The following is an 8,189-nucleotide window of genomic DNA, read 5'->3' on the forward strand; positions in this document are numbered from 1 at the left end:
TCTCTCTCTCTCTCTCTCTCTCTCTCTCTCTCTCTCTCTCTCTCTCTCTCTCTCTCTCTCTCTGTCCCTGGCTGCCTGTGCTTCTCTGAGGCCGTTGCAAAATGAAGATGTAAAATCGCGGTCAACCGGGGAAGGCTCTCAACATGTCAAACAGTGGTGGCTAAGCCTGTTGCGCATGTGGTGACCCTTCTTGGGTTGACCGCGATTCGGGGCATTTGAAGGATTCTCATCATGTGTTGAGCAACTTAAAAGCACGAATACAGAATATGCAGCGGAAACACTTCTCTCAACATTCGACACTGTGTTTTTCTGTTGTTGTTTTTTTATATTTCAGCGTTGTGAATAGATCTGAGGTGGAAAGTATATTTTACTATACTGTAGGCCTACTTAAATAATGCGATTTTTGAGTTATCGTTGCTCAACTCAATTGGACTAATTATTTTCATATGGGGGGACCGCGGTCAGGTACATGTTAACATGGGGGTCCTTGACATAAAACAGTTTGAGAAAACAACAGCTCCAGAACATTCTCTGTCACTCTCTCGCTGTCAAGGATATTCTCGTTTACCGTCCAATCCGTTTCCAGCTCAGCTGTCTGGGGGGGGGTGCGGTGCGGGGTGGCCGGGGACCCCCCTGGGAGGGGAGGGGAGGGGGGAGGGTCTGAATGAGCTGGTCTACTTTCCCAGCCAATCAGCATCATGAGCCGAAGACAAGGGTCCCAGCCGAAGGCAGAGCCTGATCCAGATTTGAGGAGACGAGGAAAAAAACAAAAGGCCTAAAAAATAAAAATAAAAATGAGGAGCTCAGGTGGTCATGCTGTGATGTGCCTGACAAGGCCGTGGCCATGAACAGTAACAAGGTACATTCACTTGAGTACTGTACTGTACAAAAAAAGTATATATTTTTTAGTATCTGTACTTTACTTGAGTATTTGTTATTTATTTTTGATAATAGTGAAAGAACCTGACACTTCCAATGGATCCAGTGTAGTTATTTAGCCAGAATCAGAATCAGGTTTATTGTCACATCACAGGTTTACAAGGTAAAAAAGTGGGTGAAATGTGCTTTTCGTACATTGTTCCCATACCACAAGCTCTTGTGAATACTTTCCATTGATTCAATATTTACAAAAACCCACAGACACACTAATCCACTTTCATTTTCAAAAAGTTTTTGAAAATAGCGAAAACAGCAGTTCTACAAGCTCACAACGCGTTGCGATGTGACAGGGTGTGAGCTTGTAGATCTGCTATTTTTCACTAGGCTACTGGAGATACAAGGTTTCTGCCGAACGATACGTTGTCTTCTACTACTGTTCAGTATGTATTGTCTGCCAACAGTGCACATATGATTGATAAACAATATGAATAAATATATGGATTACTACATTGATTTCAAGTACCAAACAACCTCTTGATTGATTGATTGATGTACTTTATTTAGTAAGACATGAGAACAGTACATGGCAGTACATAACAGTACATGGAAGTACAAATTCGCAACTCTAATCTCTGATGAAACTGTAGGGTTGTATTGTGTGGTTATTCATATTTAGTATTGAACACTTTGATGGGAAATAATGTATAAAAAACATTTTCATCTCTGAGGCACAGTTAGCCTTTGTGCTGTGAAATACTTTCCTAAACGGACAAGCTTTATATAACCCCAATGTGTCCCATTTTAACCAGCACTCTGGCCCATATTCTGCCTCCACTGCTCTGCCATGGCCCTTGGTGTTTTACAGTGGTTTAAGGTAACTAGGTACTTTTACTCAAGTACTGTACTTAAGTACAATTGTGAGGTCATTTGACTTTACTTGAGTACCCTATATATATCGATTTTACTTTTAACTTTACTTCTACTCCACTACATCTCAGAGGTATATTTTGTACTTTTTAATCCACTACAGTTAAGATACAAAGCTACAGGCTACCATTCATTTTCAATGGAAGCCATTAAAATACAAAGCAACACTTGACGTTTGTAGCTGCTTCAAAATCTACAAGTTACAATCCAAGTAGAGCCATGGCTTCAACTGCAGCTACAAAGCTACAAAACCAACCAAGCAGGGACGTGCACAGATAGACTCTAGGTGGTGCTAGAGCGCCTGCCCTTTGCCCTCTTGACCAGAAGTGCCCTTTTGAAAAAAGGGCACAGCAGGGGTCTTCAACAGGGGGTCCGGGACCCCTAGGGGGTCCTCAGAGTTACTACAGGGGGTCCGCCAACTCTTTATGTGATATGATTTTTCTTTTTACCATAACCACTCGAAACCTAGCATCCCTTTTCTGAGGAGAACTTTAGCCAAAAATAGCAGATCTACAAGCCCACAACGCCTCGCGCTGCGAGGCGTTGTGGGCTTGTAGATCGGCTATTTTTGGCAAAGAGGTATAGGTGTAGAGGGAAAAAAGAGCAGACCAAGTAAACAAAAAAAAGTATAATTTACTTGAGCACCTGCCCCTCAAAATGTCTGTGCACGCCACTGCAACCAAGTGTTGTTTAAACATTTCCACTCACCTTTCTCTCTTCACAATGCCTGCTTATAATGGGGGGAAACTAATAATTTCCATCTGCCAGTTAAATGTTCTTTTTAAGCCCTGGCTTTATATTTTCCTTAATATTTTTTCTCACTCATCGGACTCATTGATGACGTCAACGAGCGTGTTGATGAACACGTCAACGGCGACGCAGGGACAGATATGCTATCTATCAAATTACATTTGTTCTACTGCTATGCCACAAACATGTGGAATGCCCTACCAACAGTCATAAAGCGTGAATCCTTTAAAGCGGCTCTAACAGAGCACTTACAGGTGGCTGCAATTCGGAACTGGCCCCTTGTAAAAAGGAGCCTATCACCAGAAATGCCCCCCCCCCCCCCCCCCCCCCCCCCAGAACTGTTTTACTGTACATATTTCTCTTTTTGGTTACTACTCATTTATATGATGCTTTTGCATAGTATTGTATATTTGTCTGCCACTAAATGTTCCTATGAGTTGAATACACATGGACCCCAATGGAAACAAACCATAGCGCTTTCTTGGGTTCAATCCTTTTAGCATTGTATTTGTATTAAACTGTACTGTTCTGTGCTTTTTGGTATATTTTGTAGCTGCCAGTGTGAGCACAGCATCAGACACAGAGTGAGTGGACAGAAATGGTGCCATCTTAGAGCATTAGTGAGGACCAAATGTAGGAAAATAAGGTTGAAAATGGGTGAAGTGCTCCTTTAAGTAAAACATTCTTCCACCGCTGTGTGAAGCTGCCTGCCTCTCCTTGCTCGGGACCTCTCTCTCTCTCTCTCTCTCGCTGTGAGAGCCACTGCTCTCTCGCTCCCTCTCCGTCCCGTCACGCTGCCTGACCTTTGAACCCTCCCTGTCTGCATATCGTCGCTGTCGGGCAGGAACCTTGTATCTCCATATTTCAACTTTGTGTTTCAACATGTTATTTTGTTCGTTTTTTTTTTCTCTGTATGAATGACCAAGGCTACTTAGTCGTACAAGAGTGTCCACAATGGAAACAAGCCCTGAGGACTTTTTTTGTGTTATCCTTTTGGACTTAATGTCTAACTGTACCATGTGCTGTTTACATTTATGACTAATTAAGTATCTAAATCAATCAATCAATCAATAAATCGCTCAAACGTGGTGAAAATAGCCGATCTGCAAGCTCTGTGACATGTTTAAAGTGAAAGTGGTTAAGTGTGTCTATGAGTTTTATAAATATCTAACCAATGACAAGCATCAACAAAGAGCTTGTGACTAAATAATAACCGCATTGGAACAGCGGTTCTTTTTTTTACATTTTCCTGAAAAGTTACAAGTTACGAGGTTTCCACCCCACAGAGACGATTATGCTCCCTGGGCTGGATGTTTGTGGAGGAACCAATTACCATGCAGCTCCTGGGTTGCCCGGCAACAGCCAGCATCCTGTCAGAGTGTGGTGTATTTCCTTTTCTTTTAAATACTTTATTATACTTGTTTGTTGTCCACTACATCTCAGGGGCAAATATTATGCTTTTTATTCCACAGTAAATATTTTACAGCTTTAGTTACTACTTTGCAGATTTAGATTATTATTACAAAACATGCTTTAACCACGTAAGTCCTATTTTATGCTTCAACTATTCAAAAATAGCTGATCTACATGCTCACAGTCACAACGCACCGCAATGTGACGTGTTGTGAGCTTGTAGATCGGCTATTTCAAAAATAAATGACAAATTTGAGTAGTAACTGTCAGTTACATTGGTGGGCTGTGGACAGTTCAGAAATGGTGTTGTTGTTTTGTGCTATATGTTATGTGTTGTTTTTGAACAGACTGTGAAGGCAAATATCCCTTTGGGGACAATAAAGATTGTAATTATTATTAAGTACATATAAGCCTACTGCATTTGACAGAGCAACTTTCACTTGTAGTTGAGTAATATTTAATCAGGACTATACCAATAGTGGCATTGAGTACACTCAATCCCAGCATTGGTATAGTCCTGATTAAATATTACATATCCTGTGGTGGACATAGTACGTACTTTTTCCACCACAGGATACGATCACCTCTGGACAGCAGCTTTCATTAATCAGGATTGACTTGGATCGTCTCGACGCCGATTAACATCTTTCATCTATGCGATCTCCCCCCCCCCCAAAAAAGAAAAAAAAAAACTTTAATTGGTGTCTAATTTTACCCGTAGCCGAATAGATTGGATGGGACCTTCAGAGGGACCCTGGCTGTATTCATTTGCTAATGACAGGCAACATTATTCAAGCAGAATTAGATTAAGCGTGGCCCCCTGGCTATTTCTATGAGGGTCACGTTAATATGCAGCTTCAACACAACAGCCGCTGTGGACTCTGCCGCTGTCAGGGAGAAACCTTGTATCTCCATTATTTCAACTCTGTATGTTTTGTTTCATACATTAAATAAAAAAGATAATTGCGTAATGTGCCAGTGATTTTTAAAATGTCTTACCTTTTTCAAGTAGTCACAGAATATTTATCTCCAGTATGATCGATCCCCTGATGGTTGCTAATCACTGAGGGTTGCACTGTGTGGTTTCACAAATGTCAACGAGGTCATCGTGACCTCGTTGACATTAATTGTCTGCCTTTGAAAATAACATGTCTGGGCCAAAAATACATAGAAAAAAAAAAGTACACAGGAGACGAGATACAGCCCTTTTAAGTAATAAGTTAAACAAGAAGTGGATGGAGCAGCAAATCTTCAGATCACGATATCTTGGGTTCTGAACGTTTTCCCTAATTTTAATAAACAGAAAATAAAATGTCAGGTAGGTGACAACATTTCAGCCTATCAGGAGAGAGTACTCATTTATCAGCTTCATTTGTATTGTTCCAGTTCCAATTATGTCTGCACATTTCTTTATGTCATCACTTCCAATTTCACTTGTTTAATCTGTATTGAGTTCGCTATCCTGATTGGATAAAATTGGTATCCTGACTTGAACATGCATGTTCTGTTTAATATAGAGCTGGAGAGACATGGAGACTTACTGAACAAACACTCTATAGCAATGAGTACTGTCAGAATATAGAGCTATTTAACACTTCGTTTAACCAAAGAACATCACACACCCACCTTTAACATCTTGTACAAGAGTGTAGTGCAAAAGCAGCGAAAAGAATGTGCCGATCTACAAGCTCAACACACGTATATTGCACCGATCAGAGCAATGGTCACTGAGTTACGGCCATTTGAAGTGCCACAACACTGCTGTAACACTGCTACAGCGCCCCATATGTTTTTTGTTTTTTTTTGTGTGACTATTGTCATGTCACAGTGTTTGTGCCACGTCTGGTGAGAATTGGAGCATCGGCGCTCCTTTGGCCCCTTGGTGCCCCGTGGGGGCCACCAACACGTGGCCCCTGGTGTGACTCTTGTCATGGCAGACCCACCTCAACAGTGTTTGTGTCAAGTTTAGTGCGTATCGGAAGCAACGGCAAGCCGCTGTTTTTTGACATACAAGGTTTCCACCGGAACAGAGGCGACACAACACTGTGGCCACCGTGGGATTAATTCGGCCACGCTCACATCAAGTGTTATTGCACACGCTTGCAGCCATCGATCCACAACATTATGAGGCCTTAAAAAAAACAAAAAAACAAGGAATTATGTGACGTGCGTGGGAGAGGGAATTGCTTATTAACGAGCATAGTTTAAAGGAACATTAGATTAGCCGGAGATTTGAAGGGCTCATGGTTGGTGTTGTCCATTTTTACCTGACAGGTAGAACTATAGCCACAATTAAATGTCCCATAGGCCAGGATACTGTACCACATTCAGCTATCTGTGTAAACCTGGATCAATCACTGACCAGGTGGACATTTAAATAAAAATGTTAAAGGTAGGGTAAGTGATATATATATATAGCATGTAGATCAGCTAGGTTTAAGTACTATATTCTGATAGTAATCAATGCTACGGAGCGTTTGTTCGGTCGCAGGGGTCTCTCCAGCTCTTTAGTAAACAGAATATAGTACATTTTCAGGTAGGTGACAAAATTTAAGCCAATCAGGAGACAGCACTGAAAATGTATTTTCTGTTTATTAAAGAGCTGGAGAGACATGGAGACTCATGTCACTGAACAAACACTCTATACCAATGAGTACTATCAGTATATTTATTTTAACCTACAGTAAATACATCGCTTGCCCTACCTTTAACTTCCTGTTGATTTTACTATTTGAAGATACGGATCCAGATCGGCTGATCCAGTTTTCCTCCTAATAAGAATAGCAAAATCAACAGGAAGTTAACATTTGTATTAAAAAAACAAACAGTGCTGGGTTTGGTGATGCTCTATATTGTCTGAATCAACGTTGTTTACGTTCGTTTACGTGCTAAAAGAGTGACTTTGAGAGCTGTTTCACAGTAAAATCAACAGAAAGTTAGACAATAAGACAATGTGAGGAGTATATTTTGAATGATCAATGGCAAGGTAAAAATACACAACCCAAACCTCTACCAAAGTGGTCTTGCCCTTCAAGTACAGTAGTACTCAAGTAAATGTACTTAGCTACTCTCCTCCGCTGCCTACCTCTGCTTGACTGATTGGAGCCATTCTTGTGTCTGTGAGGCTCTGGTCGTTCACACAAAGGCCAATGACGGGCAGAATGGAGCTTTCAGGGCTTGATTGGACCAAAGAAACACCCCTGGAGGTTTGATTGACTCCTGTTCGTACAATATGTCTCTCTTTAATCCGACAAGTCTGTTCTTTTTTCTCGGCCAGGAAGCTGTTGAAAAGAAATACGAGTAGGCTACAATTTGTAGCTGTCGGGTGGAAACCTTGTATGTCCAAAACAGTTACCTTTCAGGAAATGAAAAACCTGCATGTGTTCCAAATGGTCCAATGTAGTTATTATTTAATCACAAGCTCTTGTTGATATGAAATATAATTTGTCACTGTCGGGTGGAAAGTTAAATAATACCCACAAACATATATTTTTTCTTCAAAAGTATCGAAAATCGCCGATTTGCAAGCTCACACCTCGTTGCGATAAATCGGCTATTTTCTCCTACTTTCAATTGGCTATTTTCAATACTTTTGCACAATACTCTTGTAAGACAAAGTAGAGCATTAAATGAACAAAGGATACAATGCAGCGACGTGGCTTATGTCTCTGTCTTGGGGAAATGTGATGCCTTGCTACCGTTCTGATCTCAGAGCGCTGCCGTTTTCTGCAACACACACTGATGTATTTCTTTGCCAAATAAAGCCGTGACTTGAGAGGCAGAAAGTCGGCCATAAGTCAGTGTGAGATGACAGTGATTCAATCTGCCACGGCGGGATTGAATTGGCTCTCCACGCGCCTATCGCTGAGGGGAACGCAGCAGCGCTGGAAATTCTAGAGAAATGCATTTCAACTGAATGCCCTCAAATGAAACCTTGTACCGAACATTAGAATGAGTCCACATAAATACCAATGTGGGAATCTAGGTGACTGGTGCACCCACTGCACCTGACCTGGTCACATGACCAGGAAGTATAAAGGTCTAGTTCCTCCCAGTAGAGAGCCATTTGTCTCTGCTGTAGGCTGCATGGAGTGCTAATGTTAGCTTATTGTTTGAGCACATGTTACTGCTGGCTTTTGTTTGTTTGGTTGCCTATTTTCTGTTGGGCACATGGAGGCTTCCCATGCTCTTTAGCACTTTAATTTAGCCAACATCATTGA

This window comes from Gymnoscopelus microlampas (assembly GCF_963454915.1).
Source record: "Gymnoscopelus microlampas genome assembly, chromosome: 11".
NCBI lineage: Eukaryota > Metazoa > Chordata > Actinopteri > Myctophiformes > Myctophidae > Gymnoscopelus > Gymnoscopelus microlampas.